At 46.8% G+C, this 18,374-nt stretch overlaps 1 protein-coding gene across 2 annotated transcripts in view; it reads left to right on the top strand.

Annotated features, from left to right (window-relative positions):
- STXBP5 (syntaxin binding protein 5) overlaps window positions 1–18,374 on the top strand; it is a 183,964-nt gene that overhangs the window by 131,377 nt on the left and 34,213 nt on the right. The window lies entirely within an intron of this gene.

Genomic DNA, 18,374 nt, shown 5'->3' with positions numbered 1-18,374 from the left:
TACTTTAATTTTTATAATGTGTACCTTCCTATTGGAGAACAGGTTCTGTTTTATTCTGAGATATTAGAAGGGTTCAGTCTATGGAAGCTGCAACCTAATTTTATTAGCATACTTTTAAAAACTGTTGCTGATTTGTTGCCTTCTATTTATTTCCTTCACTCATATCCATAAGGCTAGGTTCCCCTATAAGTTTTCAAGATGGACATTGGATTGCATTTTCATTCGACGTAAAAAGGAGTAGCACTATGTATACCTATCCTCTCGATACTGTACCTCAGAATGGTGTATGTTTATGCTATCCAGCCATAATATGGCAAGTCACCAACCTATACATTCTTTTAAATAAAAGTTTAAAATTAATTGACAAAAAATGGTTTTATGTTTTATGACAGCTGTGATTTGAACCCTTTTGTGGTCAGAATGGAAATATGATAGATTGATAACCTGACACGTGGTCAGTAAGGAAATAAGGCAAATTGCTGTTTGGTGTATTCTGGGGAAAGGTCTCTTCATTTTTCTAATTTAATCTTATTTCATCATTAGTGCCTTAATATTTTGTATGTTTTATATGCATTGTATGGCTGCATTATGGTTTAGTTGTATTTTTTCAGAGCTGTTGTATTCAAAAGATTTAATCTATTATTTATAACAAGATTTTTGATATACCTATAATGTCTTTAGAAATATAAACACATCATAGAAAAAATCTAGTAGCATAAAGTGGCAGGTGAGGAGTTTTAATGCTTGCAGCCTGGCAAATTACTAGCTACTGTAGCATAATAAATAACAAGTCCAACTGAGACTCTACCTAGATGAATTGTAAGTACTAAGCACCAAAAAGGTTGAATCTTCTGTGTCTCAGAATCTATGGTTTGTGCCATTACTTCTATCATAGAGGAGTTTTATGAGTAATCCATTCGTTCATTCATGCCATGCTGATTAGCATAGGCAATCATGGCCTTCCACCTCTGTCTATTACGAGTACTCTGGAGCATCTCTGCAGTACTGTGGCAATGCAACCATGAAGAGATTCTATCCAGTATTTGCGCATGTTGTCTACCTCATACTTGCTTTCCATTACGCTTTCCTGTTGTCACTAAATTTTGAAGTGCAGACTTTCTAATTATATGGCCTATAAATTTTGCCTGCCTTGTTCTTATCCTATTGAACAGTGTTCTTTTGCTGTTGGCTTCATTTAAGACACTCATTCATCCTTTTGGTCATCCATGAGATGCACAACATCCTTCTTAAAAACCACATTTCTGTGGCTTTGATGTACTTCTCAGCTTGTTTGCCGATAGTCCATGATTCGCATCCATGCACGAGGACTGGTTCTACATAACATTGCAGCACACTTTTCCTCACCTCCAATGATAAGTCTGTTTGTGAGAATGCTTCTCATGCTCTGAAATGCTGCTTTCGCTTGAGCAGTTCTGCATTTCACTTCAGTTAAACACCTACCATCGGATGTGATATAGGATCAAAAGTACTTGAATGTAGTCACTTGATGAACAGCTGTTCCATTTGCTAGTACCTCACACGTTGGCAGTTCCTTTGTCTTCGTAATAACCATTACTTCTGTCTTCAAGATATTCATCTTGAGTCCCTTCAGCTCACTTTTCTTTATTGACAACGCTAACCAGTTCCTGAAGATCTTTTTCCACTTTCTGCTATTAAAACAGTATCATCTGCATACCCCAGGTTGTTGATGTTTAATCCTGGTAGACCTTCTATTTTGTGCATTATTCTTTCACTGTACAAGTCAGAGAGATCAGGTGAAAGAACACAACCTTGTCTCACTCTTAGATTTAGTTTCACATATATACTAAGGTTTTTTCCAACCCTGATGGCTGCTGTCCTCAGATGTTTTTAATTATTCTCAAATCCTTCCCATTTATATCCAGTTCTTCCAACAGTTTCATCATTTCTTTGTTTTACTCAAATGCTTTCTCATAGTCGATGAAGCACAAATATATGTCCTTTTGAACTTTCAGTGCTCTTTTTTCATGACCTTAAAATGTAGATTGCGTTACTAGTACCTCTGTCTTTCACAAATCCAGATTGTTCATCAAAGATCTGACTGTATTTGATTTCGAATCTGGTTCATAATAATCTTCAAAAGAATTTTGGTAATATGACTCATGAGACTGATTGTCCTATGCTGTTCACATTCATTTGCACATGGTTGTTTCAGCAAGGCAATAAAAACGGATCTTGATAAGTCTTCTGGTACGTGCCCTATACTATAAATATCATTTAAGAATTTTGTGATTGTGTCAATACCAAAGTCTTCTAAGGCTTCAAACATCTCACTCGTAAGTTTGTTTGGATCAGGCACTTTTCCTCTTTTCATGCATTTCAAAGCTTTTCTTACTTCCTCCTTCAGTACAGGTGGACCCATCTGCATTCTTAGAGGGACTCAGCTTTTCCACTCTCTCATCATCATAGAGTTCTGAAATCTATTCTGACCACCTTTCCAAAATTTTATGCTTTTCCATTACTATACTACCATCCTTCGACTTCAGACAGCCAGATGATGACCATGTTTTCCTTCCTGTTACCTCCTGGATTCGCATATGCATCTCTTTTGTATCACTTCCATGTTGCTGTTGAATTATCTTACACTGTTCATTTAACCAGTTCTCCTTTGCATCTGCACATTTTAACTTTATTTCTTTGTTCAACTTTTTCATATTCAGAATTATTTTGAGTAATTGTACATTGAGTCATCTATAAACAGCAAAATTTACTAAATAAGATACAATACTAGAAGATGAAAGAGTTTGATTTTTTTTTTAACTGGTTCTGAGTTATTTGACTTTTGGCACATCATTTAATTCTTCCTGCATCTGAATGGAACAAAGGGAGAACAACAAGTAATGATAGTTCAGCAAATGAAGGGAAAAATACACTACAGTAAATCCTGGGCAACCTCTGGGTAAATCAAATATTGTGTAAATTGGTGCGGGGAAATCCCCGGAATTAACCCATTTGGGGGAAATGGGCGGCTGGAGCCTGTGCGCCAGCTGGTGGCTCTGGCTCCCCCTGCAGGTGGGTAGGGGCTGGGTTAGGGATGGGGCAGGGCAGGGTGCCCCCTGCTGCAGCTGCCGGCTGTGCAAAGCAGCCATGGCACCCCTGCTGCCCCCAGCCATGGGGTAGCTGGGTCCCAGGGCTGCTGAGGCAGCAGCAGCTGCAGCTGTGGTGTTGGAGCCCTGGGCAGCTCTAGCCGTGGCATGGCTTGGCTCTGGACTGCTCCAGCCACCGCATGGCATGGCTTCGGGGCTGATCAGGTGGCGACAGCTCCAGCCATGCCTGCCCCTCTCTGCCCCCGGTGTTGCAGTGCCATGCAGTCTCAAGGCAAGAGCTGCTTCCTAAGGAGCCCCTGAGCTGGCTGGCAGTGCAGGTATAACTGATAAGGCAGCGTGCAATAAAGTGGGGTTCCCCCAGACTCGAACTGCTTTAATATAAAAACACATAAGCCAAGTCCAGGCAAAGCGTGGATCTACTGTACTCAGAAATCTGAGTTTGATGAATATTGATATGAGGAAGGTATGAAGACAGCTTATTCTGCTCCACATATGGAAAAAGTTAGAGAGGCCTCTCTTCCTAGTATAAAAACTCTATACCAGAGGAAAGTGGGAAGAGGAGCTAATTTTGTTCCAACTTTGATTGGAGAGTGACTGGTCCCAAACAAGGGAATATCCCAGGCTAAGTTAGGTCCCCTGCCATTGGTCCCCCAGCCTGACGTAGACTGCACTTCCAGTCCCACTGGCCACCCTGTTCTGGCCTGGCTGCTGCAGCAGCTGTAGCAGGGATGGGAACTTGCCCTCTTGCTGCCTGAGTCCCCGCCAGTCAGGATCTCTGGCCCAGGAACATCTGTGTTCTGGCAGGACCAGAGTCCCGGTTTCGGGAGGTACAACCTGTAGAAGCAAGGGCCACTTCAAGTCAGTGAAAACCAAAACACATGTTTGCATTTCCATTTCCTGTACGTTATATGTGACGTGTTGATTTTGTATGGCTATTTTGTGTGCCTTTATCTCTGTCATATAGCAGAATGTCACTGTCTTGTCATTATTTCACGTTAATAGTTGCATGTTTTACCAACATTGTTTAGAAGTGAATTGTGATCAGTTGGCTAGGGAATGGGATATTTAGTAAAAATGTGTGCCATCTCTTGTTACCAATTTCATTTATTTATTGTCACACCCGATTTTACTTTATCAAATGTATAATCGTATGGGACTTCTCTTGTGACGTAATTGCAGTTCTTTGCATTTTGGCTCAAGGAATACTGATTTCAGGAGTAAGCTTCTGGAGTTCTTTGTCCTCAACCTGTTGAGGATTTATCAGAGAAGCTAAACTTGAGGTATTAGCTAAAGGTGAAAGTATCCCCATGTCCCATTGCTTTAATTTGCCAGCCATTATTTTCAGATGAAGATATTAATCTTGTCCTTGTGTTCAGTGGTATGCTATCATAGCAGTAATTAACAAGGAAGTGTCGCACATGAAATGCTTTGACCACTGATGGAAACCACAGATGCAGTTAGGCATGGCAAATATTTATTGCTACACAACAGTGCAGACCTATCTCATGTGACCTTCAGCACTTTCACTGTGGAATTAGTTTAAATCTGCTATTCAACATTTTAAAGTAATGACAAAGGCTTATGTAGCCACCAAAATTTTTAAGATGGACCCATGTTACCACCCATGAAGAATTTTTTATAAAATTCCCTAATGTAGAATATTAAAGGGGTCCTTTTCTACAACAAATCTTATAATATGCATATAATATGTGTATAAAAAAGATACTTAGACCAAATATTTTCTGTTTAGCTGAGTGAGAAATAAAAACAAATGATTACCATTATAGTGAAACAACTTAAAAGAATAACAGCCAATAAACAATAAGGTAGTCCCCTTTTCCCTCATTAATTAAAACTATGAAGTTTTTTTTCTGTTTATACGCTAGGGCTAGTGCTACACTTACCCCAGCTGCCAGCAGCTTGATGCATATGATCATCTTGAGTAGATCATTTGCATATTCACAGCAGAAAACAAGCAGTGAAAATGTAGCTCTAACAGCAAAAATCCCCTCTGTTCCCAGCCCCTTATGCCTGGAAAAAATCAGGGATACAGGGCTGGGAACAAAGGCGGTTTTTGCTGGCAGAAACACGTCTTGGCTGCTTGTTTTCTGCTGTGAATATGCAGATGAACCAGTTGAATATACAGATGACAGCCATTTTGCATTTTTGAGACCTGCTCATTTGCATCAAGCTGCTGGCAGTAGGGGTGAGTGTAACACTAGCGGTATTTAACCTGTAATAATTTTTCACATCTTTTACTTTCTGCATTCCACATTTGCTCTGCATTCTGTCCACAGACATTTGGGAAATGTTATGCTGTGAACAGAAAGTTTTTAATATATAGTACCTTATGATTTTTTTTCCTATCAACAATCATCTCTATAGTAATTTGCTTCTCTTTAAATGTTTTCATAGAATACCAGGACTAGAAGGGATCTCGAGGTCATCGAGTCCAGCCCATTGCCCTCAAGTACTGTCTAGACCATCCCTGATAGACATTTATCTAACCTGTTCTTAAATATCTCCAGAGATGGAGATTCCACAGCATCCGTGGGCAATTTATTCCACCGTTTGACTGCCCTGACCGTTAGGAACCTTTTCCTAATGTCCAACGTAAACCTCCCTTGCTGCAGTTTAAGCCCATTGCTGCTTTTTCTGTCCTCAGAGGCCAAGAAGAATAAGTTTTCTCCCTCCTCCTTATGCTCTTTTAGATACCTGAAAACTGCTGTCACATCCCCCCTCAGTCTTCTCTTTTCCAAACTAAACAAGCCCAGTTCTTTCAGCTTTCCTTCGTAGGTCATGTTCTCTAGACCTTTGATCATTCTTGTTGCTGTTATCTGGACCCTGTCCAATTCTCCATATCTTTCTTGAAATGCGATGCCCAGAACTGGACACAGTACTCCAACTGAGGCCTAACCAGCCAAGAGTAGAGAGGTAGAATGACTTCTCACGTCTTGCTCACAACACCTCTGTTAATGCATCCCAGAATAATGCTTGCTTTTTTTACAACAGCATCATGCTGTTGACTCATATTTAACTTGTGGTCCACTATAACCCCTAGATCCCTTTCTGCCATACTCCTTCCTAGACAGTCGCTTCCCATTCTGTATGTATGAAACTGATTGTTCCTTCCTACATGGAGCAGTTTGCATTTGTCTTTATTTAACTTCAACCTGTTTACTTCAGACCATTTCTCCAGATCATTTTGAATTATAACCCTATCCTCCAAAGAAGTTGCAACCCCTCCCAGTTTGATACTCCTCGCAGTTATCATCTGCAAACTTAATACGCGTAGTTTCTATGCCAATATCTGAATCGTTAAGGAAGATATTGAACAGAACCAGTCCCAAAACAGACCCCTGCGGAATCCCATTTGTTATACCTTTCCAGCAGAATTGAGAACCACTAATGACTACTCTCTGACTACAGTTATCCAGCCAGTTTTGCACCCACCTTATAGTAGCCTCGTCTAAGTTGTATGTGCCCAGTTTACTGATAAGAATATGATGCGAGACAGTATCAAATGCCTTACTAAAATCCAGGTATATCACATCCACTGCTTCTCCTTATTCACAAGGGTTGTTATCCTATCAAAGAAAGCTATCAGATTGGTTTGACGTGATTTGTTCTTTGCAAATCCATGCTGGCTGTTCCCTATCACCTTACCACCTTCCAAGTGTTTGCAGGTGATTTCCTTAATTATTTGCTCCATTATCTTCCTGGCACAGATGTTAAACTGACCGGTCTGTAGTTTCCTGCATTGTTTTTATTCCCCTTTTTATAGATGGGCACTATATTTGCCCTTTTCCAGTCTCTTCTGTCTCCCATGATTTTCCAAAGATGATAGCTAAAGGCTCAGATACCTCTTGTATCAGCTCCTTGAGTATTCTGGGATGCATTTCATCAGACCCTGGTGACTTGCAGACACTTAACTTTTCTAAATGGTTTTTTAACGTGTTCCTTTTTGTTTATCGTCTAACCCTACCCCTTTCCCACTAGCATTCACTGTGTTAGGCATGCCTTCTTCAGACTTTCTGTGAAGACCAAAACAAAGAAGTCATTAAGCATCTCTGCCATTTCCAAGTTTCTTGTTACTGTTTCTCCCTCCTCATTTGAGCAATGGGCCTACCTTGTCCTTGGTTTTCCTCTTGCTTCTAATGTATTTATAAAAAGGTGTCTTGTTTTCCTTTATGCCTGTAACTAGTTTGAGCTAATTTTGTGCCTTTGCCTTTCTAATCTTTCCCCTGCATGCCTGTGTTGTTTGCCTGTATTCATCCTTTGTAATTTGCCCTAGTTTCCATTTTTTATGATTCCTTTTTTATTTTGAGATAATGCAAGATCTCCTGGTTAAGCCAAGGTGGTCTTTTCCTGTATTTTCTATCTTTCCTACGCAGGGGAATAGCTTGCTTTTGGGCCCTTAATAATGTCCCTTTGGAAAACTGCCAGCTCTCCAGTTGTTTTTCCCCTGTCTTGCTTCCCATGGGATCTTACCTACCAGCTCTCTGTGTTCACCAGAATCCGCCTTCCTGAAATCCATTGTCTCTATTTTGCTGTTCTTTCTACCCTTCCTTAGAATTGTGAACTCTATGATTTCATGATCACTTTCACCCAAGCTGCCTTCAACTTCCAAATTCTCTATCCATTCCTCCCTTTTGGTTAAAATCAAATCAAGAACAGCTTCCCCGCAGTAGCTTTTTCAACTTACTGAAATAAAAAGTTGTTTCCAATGCAGTCCAAGAACTTCTTGCATAGTCTGTGCCCCGCTGTGTTAGTTTCCCGACATAGATCTGGATAGTTGAAGTCCCCCATCATCACCAAATCCTGGGCCCTGGATAATTTTGTTGTTTAAAAAACTCCTCATTCCCCTCTTCCACCTGGGTAGGTGGCCTGTAGTAGACTCCTAGCATGAGATCACCCTTGTTTTTCGCCCCTTTTAGCCTAACCCAGAGACTCTCAACACATCCTTTTCCTATGTCCATCTCCACCTCAGTCCAAGTGTGTACATTTTTAATATATAAGGCAATACCTCCTTCCTTTTTCCCATCTGTCCTTTCTGAGCAAGCTGTTACCCTTCCATACCAACATTCCAATCATGTGTATTATCCCACCGAGTTTCTGTGATGTCAATGATGTCATAGTTGTATTTATTTATTAGCACTTCCAGTTCTTCCTGCTTATTACCCATACTTCTTGAATTTGTGTGTAGGCATTTAAGATACTGATTTGATCTTGCCTCCCAGTTTTGCCCTAACCATCCTTTTACTCTGCCATTATAGCCCGTGCTCCCTCCCATTTCTGACCCATCTCCCAGGTCTCCATGTTCTCCACTTACCTGTAGGCTTTGCTCCCCTGTCCCTGTTGAACCTAGTTTAAAGCCCTCCTCACTAGGTTAGCCAGTCTGTGTCCGAATAGGGTCTTCCCTCTCCTTGAAAGGTGAAGGCCATCTCTGCCTAGCAGTCCTTCCTGGAATAGCACCCCATGGTCGAGGAAGCCAAAGCCCTCGACACCATTTTTGCAGCCAGGCATTCGCCTCCCGGCTCCACCAGTCTTCATGTGGGCCCCTACCTTTGACAGGAAGGATGTGCCCCAAACTCCCTCATCCATACTCCCGGAGCCCAGTAATCACTCTTGAATCTGATCAGTGTCACACCTCGCAGTATCATTAGTGCCCATGTGTATGACAAGCTTGGGGTAGTAGTTAGAGGGTCAGATAATCCTCAATAACACCTCTGTAATATTATCTACTTGTAGTTTTAGTAAGACAGAATACATTTTAATATTTGAGTCACTATATCTTTTCCTTAATGAATTAAAATGGACATCAGTACTGCCTTGAAACACGTTAACCATGGTACAGAATTTTAGATTTTTATTGTCTTAATGCTTTTTAAAGGGAGGGTTGTGGATCTTAGAATTTAAGAGCTATCAAATTCTCATGTGCTCCAAATCACCAGTGAATTGCATCTTATTGTTTCCCAATTTCAGTCCTTTTTTTAAATTCCTGGGAAAATTGCTGTGGACTATTTGGTGTTTCAGAAATTTTATATCTAGAATGACTTTTTTTCAGATTTAAACTAATTAATCAGTAAAAGCTCTGAAGGCTACATGAGATATGTGTGCCTTTTTGTGTAGTAGTAAATATTTCTTTCAAATTCAGGAGGAGGAGACCGAGGAGCATTGTGTCACTAAGATTAAATGTGGTTTTAGAGGTCACGTGTCTTACTGGGTGTATGTGTGTGAAAAAAAAAACAAAAAAAAAAACTAAACAGCTTTGTTTTTTATTTCAACTCAGATGACCTGTTTAGAATGAACTGTGTTGCAGTAAAGGGAATTTAGAGAAGGGAGATAGAATGTCTGTTTGTGTATTTATATGGCCTGTTCCATAGTAGTATGAGTGTATTAAGTATTTCTTTAGATAGGGAAATATTATTTGTACTGAGTCAGTGCAGGACAGAATAGATAACACCACTCTTTGGCTACGTCTGTACTAGAGGGTTTTGTGGACAAAACAAGCATTTTGTCAACAAAACCTGCGGCGTAGCCACACTAAAAATGTGTTCTGTCAACACACTGTCGACAGAGGTTGGCACTTCTCTTGACAGCCCTCTGCCTCTTCCCCAGGAGGCAGAACGCCTGTCGACAGAATCCGTCAACAGAAAGCAAGTATGGATGCTCTGGGCGGAAGGGCCCTCTGTCAACAGATAGGGCTTTCAGATCACCAGGCAGCCGGTTGGACATTCTGTCAAGAGGGTGACTGGGCTTCCTTGCTGCTCTGTGTTCCCAGAGCAAATCGACAGAGTGATCGGCTTTGCTGTGTGGCTGTGATCTGTTGACTGAAGATATGTCGAATGAGATCTTCTGACAGCCATTTCTGTCAACAGTTCGCTCTAGTGTAGACATAGCCAAAAACAGCAACGTAGTCCAGTGGCACTTTAAAGACTAACAGATGTTTTGGAGCATAAGCTTTCATGGGCAAAGACCCTCTTCCTCAGATGCATGGTGCACACTAACTGGTTCATGTTGACCCCACTGGCAGCCACTAAAATTTCCCCAGTATACACATTAATGCACACTTAGGAAAGCTTTTTCTTTCCACAGGGTATGCATAGGCCAGTTAGTGAATGTCATGCTAGTGTGTATTGGAATTTACACACCAGTTAGTGGAGACAAGCCGTAAGTGTTTTACCAAAGATAACGTGTGAAGCTGAGAATTAAATCTAAATATGCTTCCCAAACCCAGCCATAGCCACAGCACCTTTCTGGTAAAGACAAATTGTGCTAATTGTTCTAATAGCTGTTAGTTGTAATTTGAGTATCTTAAGCTGCATCTACACGATGAGATGAACTCGATTTTAAGGGAGTTTGCCCAATGTTTTCCAAGTGCCTGTCTTCACTGTATATTCCATACAGCTCGCTTTATGGACCACTAAAAATGACCTATCGAAATCCTAAAATCATAGTAACCTGCTGGGTGTAGCGTTCAATTTGAATTTAAAATTCTGAATGAAGGGTAGTGAGGCATGGGTTTAAATCGAATTCATTAGCCTCCACAGATGTCACACATGTGCCCCCACAATGCACCAGAGTTCTCCGCTCTGGCCTCTTAAGTCTCCACTGCTCTTAGGTGTGGAGGATTTAGGCAAGAGGAAGACTGTTACATTCAGCACCTGGAAGCCTGTGGCTGTAGGGCCATGAGAGGCTGACAAATCTTCTTTCTTCTTCTTCGAGTGTCCCCGTGGGTGCTCCACATTAGGTGTCGGGCTCGCCCGGCGCCGCAGATCGGATCTTCCAAGCAGTTTCTGCTGGACCGCGCATGCGCCGGTGCGCGCCGCTCCCCCGCGCGCTCCCGGCCATGTGCGCGATCCGGTCCCCGCCAGTTCCTCTTAACCGCCGTCGGCTGCAGACGGAATCCAACTAGGCTAAGGCCAAGTAGTGTATTCAACGGCTTTATCTGTTTTTTTCTTAAAGTTTTTTCAGGCACTTAGGCTACTATAAGCTAGCCGGTTGTTATTTTGTAAAAAAAAAAAAAAAACAAAAAAAAAAAAAACCAACAACGAACAAGCTAGGAGAGGGACAGCTCAGCCAGTCCCAGTAACAAGCGCCGGAGGCCAGGAGCTAGGGCTATCAGCCCTCCTGCTAAGGCAGGCCATCGGACGGGGAAAACGGCACAAAGAAGGTGCTAAGTACCCACTTAAAAACACAAAGACTCACCAACAATGTCCTCTTCAGGCTTTAAAAACAAAAAACAAAAAACAAAAAAAAAATGCTGCTTCTTGATAAGGCCCTCCAGCCAGAAGCGCCGGAGCGGCCGCAGCAGGAGGGACCCTCCGGGGCCCTTAAAAGGAAAGCTGCCTCTCACTCCATCAGCGCAGAAACGGAGGAAAGTGTCTCCAGCCCGATCCCTGCCGGCAGCAACAGCGAGCGGGACGGGAGGAGCAAGCAGCCCCCAGCCGCAGCAACAGCTGATCGGCGGCGGCACGGAGAGCCACGTGGAAGCGGCTCAGCCTCCAATACTCAGCCAGCCGCCCGCACCGCAGGCAGGGCGGCGGCTAAGCAAACGCCGGTACTGGCAGCACCGCAGGCAGCGGCACCGACCCGCGGGGAACCGGCGGTGCAGAGCGCAAAGGCACGCAGCCTGCCGGCACCGGAGGACACCGCACATGCGGCATCGCCCTCGAGCGTGCCGAGCTCGGTGCGGACGGGGCCGGAATCCCCTGTATGCTCCCCAGCCCGATCCCTGCCAGCAGCAACAGCGAGCGGGACGGGAGGAGCGAGCAGCCCCCAGCCGCAGCAACAGCTGATCGGCGGCGGCACGGAGAGCCACGTGGAAGCAGCTCAGCCTCCGATAATCAGCCAGCCGCCCCGCACCGCAGGCAGGGCGGCGGCTAAACAAGCGCTGGTACCAGCGGCACCGCGGGCAGCGGCACCGACCCCTGGGGAACCGGCGGTGCAGAGCGCGCAGGCACGTAGCCTGCCGGCACTGGAGGACACCGCACGTGCGGCACCGCCCTTGAGCGTGCCGAGCTCGGTGCGGGCGCCGGAATGCCCTGTATGCCCCCCAGCCCGATCCCTGCCGGCAGCAACAACGAGCGGGACGGGAGGAGCGAGCAGCCCCCAGCCGCAGCAACAGCTGATCGGCGGCGGCACGGAGAGCCACGTGCAAGCGGCTCACCCTTCGATAATCAGCCAGCCGCCCCGCACCGCAGGCAGGGCGGCGGCTAAACAAGCGCCGGTACCACCGACCCCCGGAAAACCGGCGGTGCAGAGCACGCAGGCACGCAGCCTGCCGGCACCGAAGGACACCGCACATGCGGCACCGACTTCGAGTGTGCCGAGCTCGGTGCAGACGGGGCCGGGATCCCCTGTATGTCAGGGGCGGAGTTACCTCCTCAAGGGAGGGGGAAGACTGCACACAAGAGGAGGCATTGCAGCCCCTCGCCGCACAGGGCTGTGTAGTTGCTTTCTCACAGCCCTCCGCTATGTTGCAGACTCCAACTAGAAGGCAGGGGTCCCCCCCCACATGGCCTACCCGGAGCCCCCTTCTCCATTTCTGCAACCAGCCTCACCCTGGCTGGGACCACCTCCACCCTTCCTGGGATTTGAACCGCTGGACTATTAGGCAAAGCCGCTCTCTCCAGGGTCTCGACGGTCTCCCTCCCCCAGACGCAAAGGGTATGCACCAAGGGAGTGGTCTAGGTCACCTTCCCAAGACCAGTGCTTATACTGCCGTGGTCGCCCCTACCACGCAGGGCATAGACACCATCGGCAATCTACTAGGGAAAGATCCCTACGAACGATCTCGTACCCCCGAGGGCAATTGTGACCGGGGACAGACTTAAGCATCTCAGGGGGGACTGGTTATGGAACCCCGAGATTTTTCCTCGCACACCTCTAGTGAGAGGGTGTACCATCATCAGCAGGAACCGGAAGGGTCCAGAAAGACGTACCCCAGCGGTTCCTCGCTTTCCTCCCCGGATGAGGCTACGGCCCCGGGGGGCGTCCATCCTCCGGACGATCTCAAACAGTTCCAAGAGCTGTTTTACGAGGGTGGCCTTCACGCAAGGCTTCCAGACAGCAAAGGTGCAAGAGCAACACCATAAGCTCCTCAAAAATCTGAGACCTCCGGCCTCCTCCAAAATAGCAATACCGCTGATGACGCAATCTTGGAGCCTGCCACTATGATATGGCAGACTCCTGCGACTATTCCGCCTGTCCACAAAAGAGCGAAAAAAAAAAAAAAAAAAAAATACTTCGTGCCCACGAAGGGCATGGAGTTCCTGTTCAGCCACCCACAACCAAATTCTTTGGTGGCGGAGTCGTCGCAACGTGGGGGAATAAACAAACATGCCAAAAAGCTAGAGCTGTTGGGCAGAAAGGTCTACTCCTCCTCCACGCTACTGTTGCCAATGGCAAATTACGCAGCGCATCTAGCGAACCATAATTTCAACAACCACATTAGGTTGACCTCCCTCATGGACTCGCTTCCAGAGGGCACGAAACCAGTGCTCAAGGCCATCATCCGACCATTTTATAACCAGTGGCAAAGGATCACCACAGACACATGGGTGCTGGAGATCATAGCCACGGGGTACGCCATCCCCTCCCAGTTGCTCCCACCGCCATGACCTCCACCCGGGGCCCCACCTCCAGGAGACCTCCCATGTAGCGAGGCTCAAGCAGGAGGTAGACCATCTCATGCTCGTAGGGGCAGTGGAAAGAGTGCCGGAGCAACTGCAAGGGAGAGGGTTCTACTCGAGGTACTTCCTCACGGGGAGGTCCATCTTAGATTTTCGAGGCCTCACCGGTACCTGCGCAAGCAACGTTTTCGGATGATCACAAACGCCTCCATCCTTACGGCACTAGACGATGGAGATTGGTTCGCAGCCCTCGACTTACAAGGTCCTACCGTTTGGGCTCTCCTCAGCCCCCAGAGTCTTCACCAAGACCTTGGCAGTGGTGTCAGCCTACCTGCACAGACAGGGGGTATTTATATTCCAGTATCTGAATGACTGCCTACTCAAAGGGGCCTCAAAGGAGGAGGTACTACGCATAATATGTGTCACAGCAGGCACGTTCTCTTCGCTCGGCCTGCTTATCAATCTGACAAAATCAAAGACAGACCCCACACAGGACATAGAGTTCGTAGGGGCACGCATAAATTCTATTACAGCGAGGGCGTATCTACCAGAGACTCGCTTTCGGGCCATCGGCTCCCTCGCGCAAGGCTTCACCTTCAGCCCTATGGTGCCGGTTCTGACGTGCTTACAGCCGCTGGGCCACATAGCAGCAGCAACGTTTCGTAGAACAGAACGCCAGGTTACACATGCGCAGCATGCAGCATTGGCTGGCGAGCGTATACAAACCGGCAGCACACACTGTTCACAGGATGGCGTCGCCCACAACGGAGGTGCGCAAATCCCTGCAATGGTGGGTAAACCCCGAGAACCTGCTAACAAGGGTACCCTTCCACCAACCACACGTATTGGTTTTTCTTACTACAGATGCCCCCCTCATAGGGTGGGGAGCACACATGGGCGAAGAGGTGACGCAAGGGCTGTGGTCCTCTATGGAGCAGTCACTGCACACAAATATACTGGAGCTCAAAGCAGTGTTCAACGCCTGCAGACACTTTCGAGACCAACTGAAAGGCAAGGTAGTCGGGATCAGTACAGACGATACCTCCACCATGTTTTATATAAATCGGCAAGGAGGAGCTCGGTCCCGTGCCTTATGTGTAGAAGCAGTCCGGTTGTGGAACTGCTGCATCGCCAACAATGTAACCTTGAAAGCCTCGTACTTACCAGGCGCTCGCAATGTGAAGGCAGACCAGCTGAGCAGGCGTTTCGCACTCACGCACGAGTGGCAGATCCGTCCCGATCTGCTGCAACCGATTTTTCCACGCATGGGGTTTTTCCCCAGATAGACCCTGTTTGCTACTCAGCACAACAAGAAGTGCCCACGATTCTGCTCCAGGGCAGGACTGGGACGGGGGTCCCTGAGGGATGCCTTCGCGATCTCATGGAGGGGCCCCCTGCTTTACGCTTTCCCTCCCACAGTGCTCATCCACAAAGTGTTGCAGAAAGCCAGGAAGGAAGGAACCTGAATGATCCCGATAGTCCCAACGTGGGATCGACAGCAATGGTTCCCCCTATTCCTGCGCATGTCGGACCGGCCACCGATGTCCCCTCCGGTGGCGCGGGATCTGCTCACGCAAGCCCAGGGGTCCATAGTGCATCCGCACCCCCAAAGCCTGCGACTACAAACGTGGTTAATCCATGGCTCAGCTCCCTAGAGAGCACATGTACGGAGGAAGTGCAGCAAGTCCTAGAAAGTAGCAGGAGGACTTCCACCAGGAAGACCTTCAAGCAGAAATGGACTCGCTTTACGGCATGGTGTTCTACCAAACAGCTAGCCCCCTTTCGGTGCCTATGGCTGTGATATTAGAGTATTTACTGGACCTCAAGAGAGGAGGACTCTCGCTATCCTCGTTTCAGGTCCACCTGGCCGCCATTTTGGTGTTCAGACACGAAGAGGAAGGGCACACGGTGTTCGCCCATCCCATGGTTACCAGGTTCTTCAAAGGGCTGGTAAGCCTATACCCCCCTCAGAAACCGCTTCCACCTCTGTGGAACTCGGACCTGGTGCTTAATGCGAAAAGGGGACCACCGTTTGAGCCTTTGGCCACGGTTTCCCTCCGCCTCCTTATGATGAAGACGACCTTTCTTCTCGCAATCACGTCAGCTCGCAGGGTGAGCGAGCTTGAGGCAGTTATGGCAACGCCGCCCTGCGCTGTTTTTCCAAGGAGGCGGTAACCATACGGCTGCATCCAGCCTTTGTTCCTAAAGTTTCTTTCTGAGTTTCATACTAACGAACCTATTGTTTACCCTTGTTTATCCAAAGCCTCATAACTCTAACAAAGAGGTGTGCCTACACCTCCTGGACGTGAGCAGGCGCTAGCTTTCTCTATGGACAGGACCAAGTCCTTCCGGAGAATGGATAGGCTCCTAGTCTCTATCGCTCCCAAATCAAAAGGAGAATGTCTCTCTTCGCAGAGAATCTCTAAGCACATCGTATCTTGCATAAAAATGTGCTACAAACTCAAAAAGACTCCTTTACTGGCCACGCCCAGGGCTCATTCCACTAGGGCGGTGGCAGCATCAACAGCCTTTTTTCAAGGGCGTTGCGCTAAAAGACATTTGCAGAGTGGCGACCTGGTCATCCTGTGACACCTTCGCCAAACATTACGCCCTTCACAGGGTATTCCAAGAGGATACCCGTCTCTTGGCAGCAGTCCTCTCGGGGACAAGCTGCACATAATCCGATTACCCACCTCCTATCTTGGGTTACTGCTGGGTAGTCACCTAATGTGGAGCACCCACGGGGACACTCGAAGAAGAAAGAAAGGTTACTCACCGTAGTAACGGTGGTTCTTCGAGATGTGTCCCCGTGGGTGCTCCACTCCCCGCCCATCCTCCCCGCTCCGGATCTCTGTTTAGTGTTTTGCAGGAGCATCCGAGGCGGTTGGTCAAGGAACTGGCGGGGACCGGATCGCGCACATGGGGGGGAGCGGCGCGCACCAGCGCATGCGCGGTCCGGCAGAAACTGCTTGGAAGATCCGATCTGCGGCGCCGGGCGAGCCCGACACCTAATGTGGAGCACCCACGGGGACACATCTCGAAGAACCACCGTTACTACGGTGAGTAACCTTTCTTTTTTCATTGCTAGGAGCACAGCTGTAGGGTGTGTGCTTCTGTGTATACCCCTGCTAGCTGCCTTTTTTCTGTGCTGCCTCATGCCAGCTGCTGCTCCCCTCTCCCCCCATACCATGTGTCAGCTAGGCTGTGGGTGGGGGTCATGCTTGTCTGGTATTACGAGAAATTTCTTTTCAGCCATTTACATGTTGTTCTGACCCCCACATCCCCTCCCTGCCCTCCCCCATGGAGGCGCCACGCAGTCTGGAACATTCCCGCACCTACCCACATCACTTGGCTTGACCCCGAACCAATAAAAGGATGTTCTGTGCAAGGTGCCAGGCAGATTGCGCATCGTGAGGGTCACGATTTTCAGAGGTTGGCTGTAGCTGGGGGTCTTTCAGCCGCCTGGGGGAAGTCTCTCTCGTTGGTCACGATTTTCGGGGCCTGGCTCTAGCTGGGGGTCTTGTAGCCACCCAGGGGACATCTCCCTTGGCGGTCATGATTTTCAGGGGCTGGCTGTGGCCAGGGATCTTGTAGCCACTGGGGGATGTCTCTTTCAGAGGCTGGCTGTAGCTGGAAGTCTTGCAGCTGCCTGGGGGACTTCTCCCTGGGCAGTCATGGTTTTTAGGGGCTGGCTGTAGCCAGGGGTCTTTGAGCCACCCTGAGCCATACATGTTTCAATGAAGGCAATGTATTAGCCATAAAATTACGACAGCTGACGAAGTAAGGCTTGCACCTGGGAATATTCTTGTCCTAAGTGTCTTCTTTTCCAGGTGTAAACCTGGCTGTAGTCTGGGGTCTGTTAGCTTGATGAATCATTCGAGTTTGTGTAGCAACCATGTCTACTTAGACATAAGTGTCTTCTTTGGTAGGAGGCCTAAATCCAGATTCCATTTCTTGCAAGAGTCTCTGTGGACAGTCACGATTTTTGTGGCTGTCAACAGTGTACTGTCTTATAGCCGCCCTGGCCTGTTACTATGATGCATTCAGGTTTCAGTGTAGCACCCGTGTCTACTTAAGGGTCCTCTTTCCCAGGAGGTGTAAATCAATATCCAAGCCCAAAATAAAGCCTAGGCACACTGTTTCAGTGTAGCACCTGTGTCTACTTAAACATGGCAGGGGAAAGAGGGGAATGAAATGTGGGAAGATGGTGTCATATACCCACATCTACTTGTGGGGCCAGAATGTGATGGGTCTCAGGGAACTGTGGGATAGGTCCTCACAATACACTGCACTAGTGCTTGATTTAAACTACTTGTGTGTGGCAGCAGTAAGTCGATTTTGTGGGGAGCATGTGGAAAGGTGAGATGGTCAAAATCAAATGGATAAAACCCAGCATTAAGAAATTTGAGTTAATAAAGTCGATTTTCTCGTAGTGTAGATGCAGCCTTAGTTATATACTTTCTTTATAAATGGGCTGTATGTAATCAGAATTTTGTATAAGTAAAAAATTCACCATGCTATTAATTTAATTTTTACCTGATCATTAGTCTGATAGTTCTGAACAATATTAGAATAATTACAGTATGAAAATTAGCTTTTGTGATGTAACTCCGTGAATCCCTAAATGAGTTTTAAAATGTGTTTTACTGCT

Source organism: Carettochelys insculpta, chromosome 3 (assembly GCF_033958435.1).
Source record: "Carettochelys insculpta isolate YL-2023 chromosome 3, ASM3395843v1, whole genome shotgun sequence".
Classification (NCBI taxonomy): Eukaryota; Metazoa; Chordata; order Testudines; family Carettochelyidae; genus Carettochelys; species Carettochelys insculpta.
Note: the sequence above shows the minus strand (reverse complement) of the source record. Positions and strands in the feature narration are given on the sequence as shown.